We start from the raw sequence: 19,394 nt of genomic DNA, 5'->3' as shown, positions 1-19,394 counted from the left end.
TTGTCAGAGTGTGTCTGAAGCAGCCTAATCTGACTTTGGTTATCATGATAGTGTTACTGTGTTTGTTACTGTGTTTGTCTGAAGCAGACTCACTCAGACAGGGGTTACGATGATAATAAGACTGTGTTTGTCAGAATTTGTCTGAAGCAGACTCACTCAGACAGGGGTTACGATGATAATAAGACTGTGTTTGTCAGAATGTCTATCTGATGCTGACTCACTCTGACTTTGGTTATGATGATAGTATGACTGTGTTTGTCTGTTTGAATTCGACTCACTCAGACAGGGGCTATGATGATAGTGTTACTCTGTCAGAGTGTCTGTCTGAAGCAGTCTCACTCAGACAGGGGTTATGATTATAGTGTTACTGTGTTTGTCAAAGTGTCTGCCTGAAGCAGACTCACTCTGAATTTGGTTATGATGATAGTATGACTGTGTTTGCCAGAGTGTCTGTTTAGAGCAGACTTACTCAGACAAGGGCTATGATGATAGTGTTACTCTGTTTGACAGAGTGTCTGTCTGAAGCAAACTCACTGAGACAGGGGCTATGATGTCATACAAACTAAATTCAAGTCATAAAATATCACATAGTATTAACTATCGAGTGGCTACATCACACCTCCCAACCAAGATCGAAAGGCGTCCTCGCTCGATCTACAAATCAAAATCCAATAAACACTAATCAAATCAAATCAGATATCATACTGAAAATTCTATGAAGAGAAAATCACGAAAAGTTCTAAATTCACTAGTCTAAAGTTCATTCATGTCTAAAGTTCATTTTATGACGACCGTCCGAATTAGTTACAGTTCGGTGATCGACAATTCTCAAGGCCTGATACACATCATCAGTTTCGTTGTAATCGCCATTACTTCCGGTAGTATCAAGTATGGGATTCTCATAACATTATCGCGGTCAATAATGTCATTAGTGTCTATTACAGTGTCATTATTTTCTGTAGGGTCAATTACAGAGTCAGTATCAGTATTCCATTGTCAGTGTCTGGCAATTCATGTGGTCTATTGTTAGGGTCCGTATATGGTTTCATTCGATTCACATGCACAACTTGTTGCTTGCGTCGCGGATCACATGTGGCGAGGCGATAGTTCGCAGGTGTTACTTTTTCCACAACACGATAAGGACCATGCCATGGGTGAAGTAACTTCGGTGACATCCTCGTTTCCTAACAGGTGTATACAACCATATTTTATCTCCAATGTCATAGTTAATGTCCTAAGCGCGCTTGTTATACTGCATCTTCTGCTTTTGCTGCGCTAACTGAATATTATCGTGGACAAGTGGCTGAATTTCACACAATCGTTGAACCACTGTCTCACCATAGTCCTTAGGGTCAGTGAGGTCGTTGTCGGCTTAGTGAGAGTAACATCAATTGGTAATCTCGGTTCTCTTCCGTACAATGTATAGAAAGGCGACTCCTTAGTCGATTCCTGCTAACATGTCTGGTACGAAAACAATGCCATTGGCAAATATAGATCCCAGTCAGTCTGATTATGATTGACGTACATACTTAATATTGTCATAAACGTTCCGTTAAGCTTTTCAACCAATCCGTCCGTCATTGGGTGATAACTAGTTGTATGTAATTTTCTCGTACTCATTAATTCAACCAATCCGTCCGTCATCGGGTGATAACTAGTCGTATGTAATTTTCTCGTACTCATTAATTCACAAGTCTTTTGCACCAATGTCGACAGGAAGTTTCTACCACGATCAGACAACAATGTCCGAGGCGCAGAATGTCGGGCAATAATCTCATCGACTAACAGTCGGGCAACAACATCCGCAGTTGTCTTTTCAACGGCAAAGGCTTCAGGCCAACGTGTAAGATAATCCGAAAACACAATAATAAAGCGATTACCTCGTTCAGTAGTTGGAAGTGGTCCTAATACGTCAACAGCTACACGATCAAAGGGGCCATCAACAGGTATAGGCTGTAACGGTGCAACTGGTAAATTCTTTGGAGTCTTTTTCGTAGAGCAGTCAACACACGATTTACACCAGTGTTCAATATCTTTAAACATTCCAAACCAATAGAATCGTTCTTGTATCTTACTGTACGTCTTGTGGAACCCTAGATGACCTGAGGTGACCTCGTCATGGCATGACGTCATCACTTCATCCTGCAGGGCGCGAGGAATGACAAGCTGTTTACGCACGTCTCTTTGCCGTCTCCCTGGGGCGGGCATCCACAGATGATACAGTACACCATCGTCGATAACATACTGGTCAGCATATAAAACAACTTTCCTAGCTGTCTTCGTATCGGTAGGAAGTTCATCATCGATCAAGTACGATATAAGCGGTTGCAAAGTCAAATCACGTTGTTGCAATTCTCTAACTCGGTCTAATTGAAGTCCAGGGCTGTCTGTCGCTGCGATGATGAAGTCACGTGCACTTTTGTCTTCATCATCGTCTTGCGGTCGTCTGGAAAGTCCATCTGCATTTCCATGTTTTGTCCCTGGGCGGTGTTGAATTTCAAAGTCATATTCTTGCAAGGTCAATGACCAGCGGGCGAGTCGTCCTGTAGGCTCCTTAATAGTCATTAACCATTTCAGTGGGTTGTGGTCAGTAATAACAGTGAAGCGTCTACCATATAGGTATGGTCGGAAATGCTTAATCGACCAAATTATGGCTAAAGCTTCTTTCTCAATCGTCGAATAGTGTTTCTCATGTTTTTTCAAAGTTCGGCTAGCATAAGAAATTACAACTTCTTTCTTATCACGTACCTGTACTAAGCAAGATCCAATGCCAGAGTCACACGCATCTGTATGCAGAACAAAGGGTTCATCAAAATCAGGGTATCCGAGTATTGGTGTTGAAATAAGCGCTAACTTCAAAGTGCAGAAAGCGTCTTCACATTCGGTACTCCAATTAAACACATTGTCCTTCATCAACAGTTTGTTTAGCGGTGACGTCACTTTGGCAAAGTTCTGCACAAATCGTCGATAATATGATGCTAATCCAAGGAAACTTCGTAGTTGACGAACATCCTTTGGGAGCGGATAATTCTTTACAGCATCAATCTTCTTAGGATTCGGTTTAATTCCATCTCGGGTCACAACATGTCCCAAGTACTCGATTTCAGTCTTACAGAAGTGAAATTTCCTGCGTTTCAATTTCAGTCTGGCTTTTCAAAATCGATCGAAGAACTCACGCAAATGGCGGAGATGCTCATCGAATGTTTTCAAAAACACAATGACGTCATCAAGGTAAATCAGGCATATTTCCCATTGAAGTCCAGCAAGTATTAATTCAATTAAGCGTTGAAAGGTGCTTCGCGCGTTACATAATCCAAAGGGAATAACATTAAATTCATAGAGTCCGTTGTATGAAACAAAGGCAGTCTTTTCTCTATCTTCCGACGCGACCTCAATTTGCCAATATCCTGATGCTAAGTCCATAGTCGAAAAGTAATGTGCTTGCCCGAGGGCATCCAGACTATGGTAGATGCATGGCAGCAGGTAAACATCTTTCTTTGTCACATTGTTAATCTTCCAGAAATCAACACAGAAACGTTGTGATTGGTCCGCCTTGGAAACAAGAAGAATCGGGGCCGACCAGGGGCTCGTCGAAGGTCGAATAATGTCATTGTCCAACATAGACTTAATATGTTCTCGTACAACAGGTCGTTGACTGGCGGGAACGCGATATGGGCGTTGCTTAATCGGAGGATGCTCACCAGTATCAATACGATGTTGTACAATATTTGTCTTTCCCAAATCGTTGTCATTCTTTGCAAATACGTCGTCATATTCCAATAATAGCTCGTCCAGCTGTCTTTTTTGCTCAGCAGACAAATCTGTCGTCTCGCACAGATTCACACGGCTCCTCGAATTACCACCATCTGGCAACACCTAATCCGGGCCGATTGCCGGTAATTCGCCTGGGTCGCAACTTCCTCGGTCCTCGTCAAGGCACGTCTGCCTAGAACCGGCAATCACTTGGTGATCATCATCATTACACACGTCATCATTTCAGCACCCATATTTGCTATAAACATACAATAACATCATCGTCGTCAGAAACTTCAAAACACATCTCCACGGCATTACGAATTACCTTCGGGTCAACGCCTCCTGTGGCCGGTTGACAGTAATAAGCCTCTGCCGGAACCTCGGTCTTCGTCCACTACAGACCGGAACGTGGGCTGATGATCGTCTCCGCGCGCTGGAATCATCACCCGGTTACTACTGCTACTGTCGTCTACTGCTACACGCGCCATAGTCGTCGTCGTCGGTAACAATGTGAATTACATCAACAGTTCATTTACAGGTTCACATTCACATGTCTCTTCGTAATAAGCACAAATTCTCAGATCGTTCAATGTCCGTATTTCTGCTGCAAATTCTCGTAGATAGGCAGGCAATATTTCAACGTCGTCACCAAGTCTTCCATAAAATCTTGATGGAGTTACAACAGTTCGGGCTTCGGTATATCCGGCCATATCAGGATATCTTGCAACAGGGGTGTCGATTGATCGTTGTCTACGGCCTGGCATAATAATACAAGCAATGTTCGAGCAACAGAAATGTACGTACCAATCCTTTGAAAGATGAGCGGCACAAAATCACGTCGAGTAGAAGGCGCTCCCTTGAGTCGATCCAAACCGCTGTACACCAAATATGTCACGTAGCGTGGTTGTGATGTGTAGCTATTATCGTCGGGTGCGTACACTGTGAACGTCGGGGCAGTAGACACGGCAACGGGTACACAAAAATACACTTTAAGTCGTAGCACTTTATTCAGCTGAGTAACGTAAGGTTACACGGTAGAACTTCTATGTCTCACACTAGTCTAGTACTTAGGCGTCTGTCTCAGTCAACGTCGTCTCGAGCGTCGCAACAGGTTCTGAACGGCTTCTACAGGTTCTACAGCTTCTACTTTAACACACTAAAATGCAGAGTTTATATTGGGTGAATATCTGGCTTTGTCATGACTTTGGTATGCGTCTATCATTATCTAAAGAATTAACTAAAGACAGTCGGCATACGTGCAAAGGACAGGAAGGTCGCTGTCATCAGTACATCTGTCAACATAACGCAGGAGGTCCTGCTTAAGCCTCCGGTCGGTGTTAATGACTTAAGCTGTTGTTAAAACAATACATTCACTAAAGACGGATGAACGGTTACATCAAAGGTCACGAAAATAAACAAGGGAGTCGTTCTCACGATGCACCACGTGCAGAAGGGGTTACTATAGGTCACTGTCGGTCATTCACTGTCAGTCATACAAACTAAATTCAAGTCATAAAATATCATATAATATTAACTATCGAGTCAAAGTGTCTGTCTGAAGCAGTCTCACTCAGACAGGGGTTATGATTATAGTGTTACCGTTTTTGTCAAAGTGTCTGCCTAAAGCAAACTCACTATGACTTTGGTTATGATGATAGTATGACTATGTTTGCCAGAGTGTCTGTTTAGAGCAGACTCACTAAGACAGGGGCTATGATGATAGTATTACTGTTTTCGTCAGAGTGTATGTCTGAAGAAGGCACAAAAACAGGAGTTATGATGATAGTATTAATGTGTATGTCAGAGTGTCTGTCTGAAGCAGACTCACGCAGACAGGGGTTATGATGTTAGTATTACTGTGTTTGTCAGAGTGTGTCTGAAGCAGCCACAGTCTGACCTTGTTTATGATTATAGTATTACTGTGTTTGTCAGTGTGTGTCTCTGAAGCAGACTTACTCAGACAGGGGTTATGTTTATAGTGTTACCGTTTTGTCAGAGTGCCTGTCGGAAGCAGACTCACTCACACAGGGGTATGATGATAGTATTACTGTGTTTGACAGTATGTGTGAAGCAGGCAAATCTGACTTTGGTTATGATAATAGTATTACTTTGTTTGTCGGAGTGACTGTCTGAAGCAGACTCACTTAGACAGGGTTATGATTTAAGTGTTTCCGTGTTTGTCAGAGTATCTGTCGGAAGCAGACTCACTCAGACAGGAGTTATGATGATAGTAATACTGTGTATGTCAGAGTGTCTGTCTGACGCAGACTCGCGCAGACAGTGGTTATGATGATAGTATCACTGTGTTTGTCAGAATGTGTCTGAAGCAGACTCACTCTGACTTTGGTTATGATATGTTTTGTCAAAGTGTCTGTCTGAAGCCGACCCACTCTGACAGGGGTTATGATGATAGTGTTACTGTGTTTGTCAGAGTGTTTGCCTTAATCTGACTCACCCCTATCTTTGGTTAAGATGGCACTGTTACTGTGTTTGTCGGAGTGTCTGTCTGAAGCAGACCCACTCTGATTTTCGTTATGATGACAATGTTACAGTGTTTGTCAGAGTGTGTGTCCGAAGCAGACACACTCAGACAGGGGATATGATGGTGTTACTGATGTTTTGTAGAGTGTCTGTCTGACGCTGACTCACTCTGACTTTGGTGATGATGATAGTATTACTGTGTTTGTCAGAGTGTGTGTCTGAAGCAGACTCACTCAGACAAGGGTTACGATGATAGTGTTATTGTTTTTGTTAGAGTGTGTCTGCAGCAGTCTTAATCTGACTTTGGGTATGATGGTAGTATTACTGTATTTGTCAGAGAGTCTGTCTGAAGCAGACCAATTAATAGAGGGGTTATGATGATAGTGTTACTGCGTTTGTCAGAGTGTGTGTCTGACGCAGACTCACTCAAAGTGGGGTTATGATGATATTTTTACTCTGCTAGACAGAGTGTCTGTCTGAAGCAGACTCATTCTGACTTTTGTTATTATGGTAGTATTACTGTTTTTGTCAGAGTGTCTGTCTGAAGCAGACTCACTCTGACATTGATTATGATGAGAGTTTTGTTTGTAACACTGTCTGTCTGAAACAGACTCACTCTTAATTTTGTTACGATAATAGTATTACTGTGTATATCAGAGTTTCTGTCTGAAGCAGACTCACTCAGACAGGGGTTATAATGATAGTGTTACTGTGTTTGTCTGAGTGAGTCTGAAAAAGCCTTTATCTTACTTTGTTTAGGATGACAGTGTTACTGTGTTTGTCAGAGTGTGTTTTGAAGCGGAATCACTCAGACTAGGGTTATGATGATAGTGTCACTGTGTTTGTCAGAGTGTGTCTGCAGCAGCCTTAATCTGATTTTGGTTATGATGGCAGTGTAACTGTGTTTGTGAGAGTATCTGTCTTAAGCAGACTCACTCAGACTTTTGTTACGATGATAGTGCTACTATGTTTGTCACAGTATTAGACTCAAGCAGACTCACTCAGACAGGGGTTATGATAATAGTATTACTGTGTTTGTCAGTGTGTTATCTGACGCAGACTCACTCAGACAGGGGTTATGGTGATATTGTTACTGTATTTGTCACAGTGTCTGTCTGAAGCAGACTCACTCGGACAGTGGTAAGTATGATAATATTATTACTGTGTATGTCAGAGTGCCTGTCTGATTCAGACTCACTCAGACCGGGGTTATGATGATAGTATTACTGTGTTTGTCAGAGTGTGTCTAAAGCAGCCTAATCTAATAGTGTTACTGTGTTTGTCACTGTGTTTGTCTGAAGCAGACTCACTCAGACAGGGGTATGATGATAATATTACTCTGTTTGTCAGAATGTCTGTCTGATGCTGACTCACGAAGACTTTTGTGAAGATAATAGCGTTACTGTTTTTATCAGATTGTCTGTCTGAAACAGACTCACTCAGACAGGGATTATGATGATTGTATCACTGTGTAAGTAAGAGTGTCTGTCTGAGGCAGACTAACTTGACAGGGGTTATGATGATAGTGTAACTATGCTTGTCAGAGTGTGTCTGAAGCAGCCACAATCTGACTTTCGTTATGATGATAGTATTAATGTGTTTGTCAGAGTGTCTGTCTGAAGAAGACTCAATCAGACAGGGGCTATGGTGATAGTATTACTGTGTTTGTCATAGTGTGTGTCTGAAGCAGACTCAATCAGACAGGGGTTATGATGATAGTATTACTGTGTTCGTCAGGGTGTGTCTATAGCAGCCTAATCTGACTTTGGTTATCATGATAGTGTTACTGTGTTTATCATTGTGTCTGCCTGAAGCAGACTCACTCGGACAGGGTCATGATGATAGTATTACTGTGCTTGTTAGATTGTGTGTCTGAAGCATACTCACTCAGATAAGGTTATGATTATAGTGTTACTGTGTTTGTCTGAGTCTGTCTGAAGCAGCCTAATCTGACTTTGGTTATGATGAAAGTATTACTGTGTTTGTCAGAGTGTGTGTCTGAAGCACAGTCACTCAGGGGCTATGATGATAGTGGTACTGTGTTTATCAGAGTGTTCCGAAGCAGCATCAATCAGGCTTTGGTTTTGATGATAGTATTACTGTGTTTGTCATTGTGTTGTCAGAAGCAGACTCACTCGGACTTTAGTTAAGATAATCGCAATCATACCAATCCATCATCCAATAACATAAGGTCAGAATTCGTAAGACGGTAGATGTAAACATAGACACAAAACAGCACAGAATAGACAGTAAATAGACGGTACACAAACAAAGTCAATTTCTTGAAAGAAAGATACATGTACCTCTGGCCAAAAGACCAAGAAGTGATGTCAGGTGTTTCGGAAATAGTAAGCGCATCCTGCCCCACATTTGGCACCCGCCATATATTAATCTGTAAGTCAGATAGGTAGTGGTCACTAACTAAGGCCAAATGTCACCGATGCCATCAGTGATCTTTTGTCGAAGAGAGATATTGTATTTATCTACCAGTTTAGAATACCTGCCAAAAAGCGTATGAATGTAGAGACAAGTATTGCTCTGGTGTAACCTTGATTTAACGGTTTGTAAGAGAGATGGCCATGTCTCTCTACAAAATCACCATATGAACTGCATGCTCTTGCATATCGAATAAGCTGGGAAATGTATACCCCATAAGCTGGTGAGAGTGGAATATTACTGATGAGGTGTGGAAAATTGATTATACTAAAGTTGAAATCATCTCTCTTGTCATATAGCCTAGTAGAAAGGTGACCATTAGAGTCAAATTCAAGTAAAATGTCCAGATATGAAGCAGAAGAGGCCGTTTCTGTAGTTTCTTTAATCTCCAATTCTGGAGGATAAATCATAGCGAGATAGTCACTGAATTCAGAGTTATTCATTGAAATAACATCGTCTATGTATCTTAATGTTAGGTTGAAAGTTCTAGCTACAGAGACCTTTTTCTGTTTGATTAGGTTCTGGATAAATTCTGCCTCGTATGAGAACAGAAATAAGTCGGCAAGCAAGGGAGCACAGTTAGTGCCCATAGGAATTCCTATACACTGTTGGAAAATGTGTCCTCCAAATTCAACAAATATGTTGTCAATGAGGAAATCAAGCATACTGATAATGTCTTTTTTTGTAGAAAAATGCTTGTTGATGATGTTTTAAAGCGTTCTTTCAATTTATCATGTGGTATTGTGGTATACAATGTGGAAAAATCGAAAGGTTTAATGATATTATTTTTGAAACGGATCTTAATTTCAAATTTTCAAAGAGTTAATTCGAATTTTGTAATATCCTGATTTGATTTATACCACTCCGAGAAAAGACAACATCACAGTATGCTTGAAGTCCCCGTTTAACAGTACAAAGAACAGAAGTCAGTATCTTCGATAACTCTGTTGTTGAACATTTTGAAGATCCTGCGATAAACCTAGCTTTGTAAGGTGTTTTGTGGAGCTTTGGTATCCACTATAAGCTAGGTAACTTATTATGGTCATCCTTTGTTGTAATATTAATTATTCGTGAATGACTTATGGTTTGCCAAAATTTCAGCTTTGTTGAACATTGATTGTCTGTAAGTGGAGTTGGTGGAGGTCTTAGTTACACCAAGTTCGTCTATAAGACATTCAAAATAATACTTCTTACAGACAAATACAATGTTATTGGCAGCTTTATCAGCAGGGACGACAACATATTTGTCATGGATATCATTCAAACACTTAGCAGCATCACGATCTTTAAATACAGAATAGGGTCTTCTGCAAACATGTGATCTTGGTCGACCAATACGGCCACGAACTATTTACCTCTCAGATTTGACCCATTCTGACAGTGTGTCTAGCTCTACATCCCTTTTTTAGCCCATTTCCTGGCATATTCTTCAACAACGTCCACAATGATCTTAAAACTATGGTTCCTGTTGATCCTGCGATGTTCTCTGAACTTGGGTCCAAAAGGTAATATCTTACGAAGGTGGTGATGTTCAACCAAGTTCAGATCACCAGTGGTGACATGGCCAACTGGGGTATATTTGAAGGGAGTTGTAGAGCAGTCACAGGATGCTGGTGTTTGAAGAATTCATCAATTTTTAAGTGCCGCAATGCCTTATTGTAATTGAATATTTTATTGGAGATTATCTTGGTGTACTGATGTGACAGAATAATAGTGTTACTGTTTTTGTTAGAGTGTCTGTCTGAAGCAGACTCACTCTGATTTTGGTTACAATGATAGAGTTACTCTGTTTTGTCAGAGTTCTGTCTGAAGCAGACTCACTCAGACAGGGATTATGATGATAGTATTACCGTGTATGTCAGAGTGTTTGTCTGAAGCAGACTAACTTGACAGGGGTTATGATGATAGTATTACTGTGTTTGTCAGAGTGTGTCTGAAGCAGCCACAATCTGACTTTGGTTATAATGATAGTATTACTGTGTTTGTCAGAGTGTCTGTCTGAAGCAGACTCACTCAGAGAGGGTTATAATGATAGTATTACTGTGTTTGTCAAAGTATGTGTCTGAAGCAGACTCACTCAGACAGGGTTATGATTAAAGTATTACTGAGCTAGACAGAGTGTCTGTCTGAAGCAGACTCACTTTGACTTTGGTTATGACATGATAGAATTACTGTGTTTGTCAGAGTGTCTGTCTGAAGCAGACTCACTCTGACATTGATTATGATGAGAGTGTTACTGTGTTGTCAGAGTGTCTGTTTGTAACCGACTCACTCTGAATTTTGTTAAGATGATAGTATTACTGTGTATATTAGAGTTTCTATCTGAAGCAGACTTACTCACATCAAATTTTGTGTCCGGAAAGCGCCCGGAAAGTGTCTTGTAAGTGCCCGGAAAGCACCCGTTTCAGTGTTTGGAAAGTGCCCGATGTAATCTATCATGATATGGAACTCAATACTCCGGAAAACTCCCGTTTATGGCACAAACCGGGCGCCTGGTTTCTGCCTGGTTTCTAGAAGTGTACGGATAGTGCCCGTTTTTATAACATAAAAGGGGCAAAATCCGGACGCCCGGTTTCTGCCCGATTTGCAGAAGTGTCCGGAAAGCACCCGTTTATGGCACAAACTGGGCACCCGGTTTCTGCCGGTTTCTAGAAGTGTCCGGAAAGCGCCCGTTGATGATACACAAACCAGGCAAAAAACGGGCGCCCGGTTCCTGCCCGGTTGACAGAAGTGCTCTCAGAAAGTGTTCGTTTATTGCACAAACTGACCAGTGCCAGTCTCTTACCGTATCGGCGTGATTTTCAAAACTTTCTAACTCATGTCTTTAGCACATAAACTTGGCAAAAATTGGGTGCCGGTTTTCTTTTTTCAGGTTTAGAGAAATGCCCAGAAAGTTTCAGAGACCGGGCCAAAAAACTCCAGCCTGGCACCTGTGCCTGCATTATGTGTACATGCATGCAGTCACAATACAGTTTTCACAATTTGCAGAAAGAGCATTTTTTAATAGTTCACAAATTTGGACAAAAACTGGATGTCAATTTAATTCGTCTGTGCCAGTTTAGGAGAAATTACAGAAAATATACTGGTTATTGTTATTATAGTAACTTGGCAAATGTTTGCCCACTCTGAAGACTACCCTTACCGAAATTTTAGGCCTCTCGCAAAATGTTACTGCAAATTTGCCGCAAGCTTTGCAGTAAATTAGCAGCAAACTGTTTGCTGCAAACATGCGGGTGGTTTATTTTTTAGATGCAAATTAGTTTTCTTGTGAACTTGCTGCAAATATGCAGCAAACTCCCTGCCGCAATCTTGCTGCAAACTCTTTGCAGCAAATTTGCAGCACACTCCTTGCAGCAAACTTGCGGCAAATTAATTTGAATGTTACTGACAATTTGCCACAAATTCCATGCAGCAAATTATTTTGCATGTTACTGCACGTTTGCTGCAAATTACACATGCAAAATTTCCTTCAAAAGTTGGTATAATTTCACAACAGTCGGCTCTGGAATAAACTTTAAAACTTCAGTAATAGTAACAAAACTACATACATTACAATAGAAAAGAAATACTGAAAACCAAAGAAGCAACAGAATTAAGTGACAGCAAAATTCTTGTATTGTACCACAAGTTTCAAACTTTTTGTCTTCTCCAAAAATATAATAAGTTCTGTTCAGATATGTACACAGAAGTTGTAAAATCACTTGTGTAGACGTGGCCAATGTCAGTGATATGGTTGAGAATGAAAACCTGACAAATCCTCAGGCAGACTGTGGACAGCACAGGATGTGTGTTATCCAACCAAGCTCTGAAAAAACAGTTTCTCAAGAAACAATGGTCAGCGCAACTAAAGTTATTATTTAATAAAAAGACAACAGAGAAAAAAAAGGTTAAATTCAAATTGTAGTACAATTTATTTTATATGCCATGTTCATTTCATGCCACATAAGCTTATGTGTCTTCAAGAGATTTTCTTTCGGCTCGAGAAGTTTCATGTAACATTTACATTTCTGTCAAAGACTACGATTTGTCTTTCTGTTCTCTGAATTTTTGTCCCTTTAGAGTACCAGCAATGCATTCTGAAAAATACAAATCGTTCAGGGAAGAGTGTAAGTCTTTACCGCTTGTCCAACATTGTAAATTTCATGAAAGAAATCAATAATTATTTGAATATGAGACAAAATCAAGTTCAAAAATTAAAGCAGACAAACGCATAAATATTTATGATCGTTATGAAATAATAATTAAAATGTCCGACAGCGGACAACTCGTCAAATGTTCTTTACATACACGACGGCAACAATCTGCAAAATCTCAGCACTTACAGTAAGTAACTGTTATGAACGAAAGTGAGTTCAGTATGAATCAGTACTCAAAGAAATTTTAACTGCAGGTAAAAATAGCAATACAACGATTACAGAACATAAAAGCGATGTACAGACGGACGGCACATTGCCTTACGTGAACGGCTCGCAGACGCTGGACGATTCTCGGTTGCAGGTCTCTCCGTGCTGTGTATACATACTTATAAAATATTGTTAGCATCTTTACTGCTTTTCGCGTTCACAAATTTAGAACTCCGTCTGTCCCTGGTACTGTATACACGTTTTTGCAACACTGTGATATCATTTGGCTGGCGATTCCATAGAAAGATCACAAAATTGTCCACTAGATAACTCCCTGATCACAAGTACGCAGTTGATGGTACTAAAATCTAACTTCGCGCCGATCAAGCCTCATGACGTTAACGGAAGTGCGATCTATAAATCATTACGCGATTGATAATGTAGTCCCGTTTTTAAACGCTGGAATTGACTCTACATCTGCACCAATCCGTTATATTTCATACTTAATATAGCATTTAATTTATTAGTTTAATGAAAAGGGTTATTGGTATCATAGAAAGACTAAAAAGAGAGTAAAACTTCTTTCAGCACGAAGAATCAATATCAATGCGCGAACTGAACTTTATGAACCGTGGCCTGAGAGTGTAAACATGTCGGCTGCTCATTGCAGGACGCGTTGGACGCTGGCGAAGTAGCAGCGGCTCGGGACGGAAGGTAATCCTAAAGCTCAAATCTGTGCTCGGTAATGTAACTCTAACGCTGAAAACGATGACAAAAGCCTTCAGCACAATTCACGTCATTAGAAGGCTAGATTTTGTTAGCGATATCGATTGGACACAGACTGTAAGCTTACAATGCATTGTACGTACCGTATACTATGATGGGATACTTAGCTTTATAGCTAGGAGCACCTGTACCGCTACTCTGCTTGCATGTAGTAGCGGGTCCCTGCTTCTACCAAACATTGAATGCATTGACATTTACTTGTCTGCTTCTACAATAAAAAGTTCTCATCAGTCGATATTTTTTTAAGGTACAGATTTGCAGTAACAAAAGTCTACGACGTGTCCTTACAGACCATCAGACGCACATTTCGTTCGAAACTGCTTGCATTTTGGTATAATTCGCAGAAAATACAGGGTTTAACTTGCAAGACAGACAAGTCCCTGTTTTAAAAAAATGTTTTCCAAAAAAATCAGTCGTCGATCCAACCATGATTTACCGATACCCACGGTGATTTACCCAACCAGATTGGAAAGGGTACTCTTATTACGTAATGTCACTAAGTTTTGCACTCTATGGATGCAATGTTGCTGAGTTATGTCACTTGCACCAGCTTAACTGAAGCTGTCCATTATCTGCCAGTTATTATAATTTTAAAAAGTTGATTATCTTTTATAAAATATAAATGAATATAGAATGTACATGAAAGATCAATTTTATGTGCTTACATATGACCGGTCACGAAGTGCCATGGTACACAGTGTGTACTGCCCGTAATGAAATAGTGGGCAATATGTCAATCATGTGTTGCTGCATATTTGCAGCAATAACCTTGTTTGCCGCAAAGTTGCAGCAACTTAGTCGTTTATCGCAAATTTGCAGCAAACTGATTTAACGGTTTGCGGGGGGGGGGGGGGGGTTAAGCTAGCTGCAACTTCTGCAACTCTTTCAAAAATCTAAAACCACAGGAATTTTGTATGTCAATCAAAGGATCGCCGTGCCACTTTTCACCGTCATTGGTTCAGAATTGAAAAATTTGAACCAGCGAGAAGTGTGCAACCTGTTCGGTACATTAGACGCCATTCTTTTCTATGGGAAATCGAGCTTAGTCGCCACATCGCAAAAAAAAAGACATCTGAAAAACCCGTTAATTTAACTTTTTCATTTCGCTGTTATTTCTTACAATATTTGAGATTACACATATCATGAAGGTTAATAGTCTGTGGGCCGAGCCCTAGAAAAGGCTCTGGAAGTTGATTTTTTTTACCCAGATGTTTGTGGATATTGATATTATGTGAAAAGAGAGTTTACAATATGCTTGCATGGAAATCACAATTTTCCATTGCTAGATCTTGCACATTAATTAGATTTTTGACCAAAAAGCTTGTTTTTTTGTAATTTTCAGTGAAAATGATGAAATGTATGTTGTTACTCTGTTCATGATAGTTGTTGTTGAGTGTACCAAAATAATTATAGGAAAAAATGAAAAGAACTGTTATTTCATCGAAAAACATGAAAAGCACTTTTTTACCAAAAACACACATTTTCATGTTTTTTGTGAAAAAAAAGAGATGATGTGTTTATTGGTTTACTCTATGTTCAAAACCATGAAACTATTCCCTTTTCATCTCCAATTTTCTGACATGAGATCCAAAAATATTTCTTGAAAATGTCTAACATACATTTTTTAACCAAAACTGCAATTTTTTTAACTTTTCACACTAAAAAAGAAGATGTATCAACCGGGCATTTCCTATGATTTTATTGAAACGGTTGCTGATCCTACATGATAGGCGTGATGTGTTGTGTTATTCCTTTTTGAAAAACAGTGGTTGGTGTTACTTTCATATGGCTAATTACCTTCTTTAATTAATTTTTACCAAATATGGAGAAATCCCTAGGTTCCATACTTATCGTAATCTTAGCCATGATGTACTCAACTATTTGAGAGTATATGGTAAAAATTGCGGCTGACTCGCAGCGTGTTTGCAAGGTTATATCTGATTGGTCGATTGTCACTATTCACAGCCACTTAGGGAGTCTATTTGTATTGTTTTCATTATATTGGTAAGATTCAGCCACCCAATTGGATAACAGCTTCGAAATCGCTGCGAGTCGGCCCAAAAATTGCTTCCTAAGTCATGGAATGTACCAGTGTAGGTATCACTTCCAAGCAGCATTTTTATTTTAACCTACAGGTAGCATGAAAAAATAAGTTATTGTATTGAACTTGATATTCCAATAATAACAATAACAATAATAATAATAATAATAATAATAATAATAATAATAATAATAATAATAATAATAATAACAGTATTTCATGGTAATAGTACAATAAGAAAATGACAATTAAATTAGCAATACAACAACTTTCATAAAATGTAATTAAAATATTGACCAACAAGATAATAAATATAAGGGTTTCAAAGGCTAAAGGGACACCTTTATATTGGGGTTAACGAGACTATGTATGAACAGTAATTGGTTTGATTGTTTACATATTGTTTAAACTGAGAAAATGCAACAATGATTGAAAGTTTGGATGAAGGGGAAAGGCAAGTAAGGCATTGTAATTAGTGCGACAATATGGCAAAATTTCATGAATTAGTGTGCGCTTACAATACTTACAACCGTAATATGAGACCATGACATCATGATACGTGGTGACTGTGATGATTATTGTATTTCACAATGTACAACCTGACGGTGCAGGCCATGGCGAGGTCGACCATGGTACTCAATAATGTTGCTTGGTGGAGCAGTAAGTGTCCTTTGCTTTGACTTTGTAATGGCAACTGCAGTTGAAAGGTTGTCAGCAGTACTATCAGCTTCATCTCCAGAGTTCCTTTGAATTATGATTCATTGGTGTTGTGAGTTGTACCCTTTCCTACAATATTATCATAATTGAAATAAACCTTGTGAGAAGATAAAATGTGTAATTATGTCCTTGTATTAAAACAGCAAAAAGTAAATGACAGCAAAATGTTTCGCACAAAGACTTTGAAAAATTTAGTTTTCATGGCTTCTTGTGTAAATCATAAGCTGTAACATGGAAAGCTAATCACAGTATGTGTATCTGATTCTGCTTACCACTTAAGAGTTTCTTCACCAAAATCATTATTGTCCCAAATTAAGGTGGTAAACACTTATGAGTTATTATGACATCAAAATAATTGTTACATATTTTACAAAATAACAAAAACATGTACAATTCAATCCACACATTTGATTTTTCAACGTTGTACACAACCATCCCACATAACAAACTTAAAGACAGGCTATCATCTCTCGTGAAGAAAGCCTTATTTTACAAGAATGGTAGTCTTAGGTATGAATACATTGCCATCAAGCGCAACTTGGGCTATTTCACCAACAACAGCGATGCCAAACTCAAATACAGTGATGTTGAGGTGATTCAAATGCTCTATTTCCTAATTGAGTCAAGTTTACTGGCATGACATTCAGGCAAACCATAGGCATTCCCATGGGCACAAACTGCGCCCCACTTCTTGCAGACTTATTTTTGTATTCGTATGAAGCAGAGTTCATACAATCACTTCAGAAATCTGGGTGTAAAAGGATTAGCAATCGATTTAACAACACAAACAGATATATCGATGATCTCATCAGTTTAAACAATCCTGGTATATCCAATTATCTACACCACATCTACCCAGATGATTTAGAAATAAAAGAAACAACTGAAAGTGTGGACTCAGCTTCATACCTACACTGTAAAGTTAAGTGTTAAAGGATAGAACACCAATTAAACGCCTTTTTGTAACACTTTTTGAACGCGTCTAGACGTTCAGAAATTTAACACTACGTGTTCAACCAACGTTCAATTTTTTAACACACGTGTGCAGATTTTGAACACTACGTGTTCATCAGACATTATATTGAACACCACAGTGTTCCATATCTGAACACACGTTGCACATGAAATGTGTTCAAAAAATTGAACGCATTTACGCGTTCAAAGGGCTGTTACACTTTTTGAACGCATGGACGCCGTTCAACGATAAGTGTGTTAAAGGCCAGAACACATAATGCGCGCTTGTTGAACACCTTTAATTTCAGGCGTTCAGGGGGTGTTCAAGCCTTGAAATAACATCACAGACCACTGATATACAGTAAAATTATTTTATTCTAAAAATACACAAAACATTTCTAGAGTAAATACAATAATTTACTGTAAAGTGGGCAAATAAACATTGCCAATTTGTATGTAAAGTTTGTCATAGGAAACTACCAACGGTGTTAACACAATCCTATCAAAGCATAAGCAATAAAATCCCATGAACACTGTAGATCGTTTTAAAAATATGAACAAAGTAATGACAAAACAGGTTTTACTTAAATATTGTGGATTACGTTTTTAGGTACATACTTGTTTAAAATGTACAAAAAATCAACTGAAAAAGCTCAAATTTAGCTTACTATATTGTGTTGAAAACACATATATGTATGGAATGCATACTTCATTGTTGTAAGATGGTTTCTTAAAGACATTTCCTCTTGTATAGACAATTGTAAATTTTGTAGAAAAAAAGTTAGTCAAGGCTTCTCTAGTGCACATGGTATCATGTTGTCCACATTAAAGTAAACACAACAAGTCAAAGTTGTCAAAGTGTCACGGTAAGGTACAACATGCAGAAAGTGAGAAAATTGGTCCTTGGCAGGGTAAAACCGTTTTTCCTTGTCCAACAAAGTCCTTCATAAACAAAAAGGTTTGTTTGTTTGCAATATCTTTAAATAAACAATGAAATAAATCTGTGACATTTCAAAGATCTACTTCTCAGAAATTAAAAACATATTCGTAAAGACCTTTAAAATTCTGGTGTACCTTGCTATTAATTTTTTATACAAATGTTTATACCAAAAATTGTAAAATTCACCTTAAAATAAAAAAATGTAGATTTCATCATAACGTATATATATAACACATCCTGGTAATCCCTCATATCTTAAAATGTCTGAAATGTCTTTAATTTCTCAAAAATACAAAGTTCCAAATTTCTGCATAATTTGAACAATCTGAAAAAGGCTATCAGTAGAGATCTATGTCTCAAATATCAAAGCTGTTCAATTAGTAGTTTTGAAGAAGATTTTTAAAGATTCTTAGACCAAAAATGACGAAAATTGCCATGAAATATACAAATTTGAATATTTCATCACAACTAGCAAAAATTTGACTAGGGTCATTCTTAGGGACATGTTTACCAAATATTGAAGACGTCAGTAAAAGAGAAGAAGATTTTTGCCAAAAATAGCAAAATTAGCCTCAAAAATATAAATTTGCATAGTTCATCATAATTTGAACAAATGTGATTAGGGTAATCCCTGGGAACCTGTAATCCAAATATTAAAGGATTCGTACAGGCTGTTTTGAAGAAAAACATTAGGATGTACAAATTTGAGAACAATGCTACACATCCACCTATTTAGCTGACGGCAAACTAAAAACCAGTTGCCAAGAACAAGAGACGTGTAGAGGTACAATACAAATTCTCTTAAGGTTTGGTAGCATGCTATGATCAACTAAATTTAAAATGGCATAAGCTTCCAGAGACGTGAAGTCTCCTTTATCAGATGCAAGGAAGAATGAAAAATTGAAGCAGAAAGTGACAGAAAATTCAGAGTGAAAATTTC

This window comes from Ptychodera flava (genome assembly GCF_041260155.1).
Source record: "Ptychodera flava strain L36383 chromosome 3 unlocalized genomic scaffold, AS_Pfla_20210202 Scaffold_26__1_contigs__length_13983176_pilon, whole genome shotgun sequence".
Lineage (NCBI taxonomy): Eukaryota > Metazoa > Hemichordata > Enteropneusta > Ptychoderidae > Ptychodera > Ptychodera flava.
The sequence above is the reverse complement of the archived record's forward strand: the minus strand, read 5'-3'. Positions refer to the sequence as shown.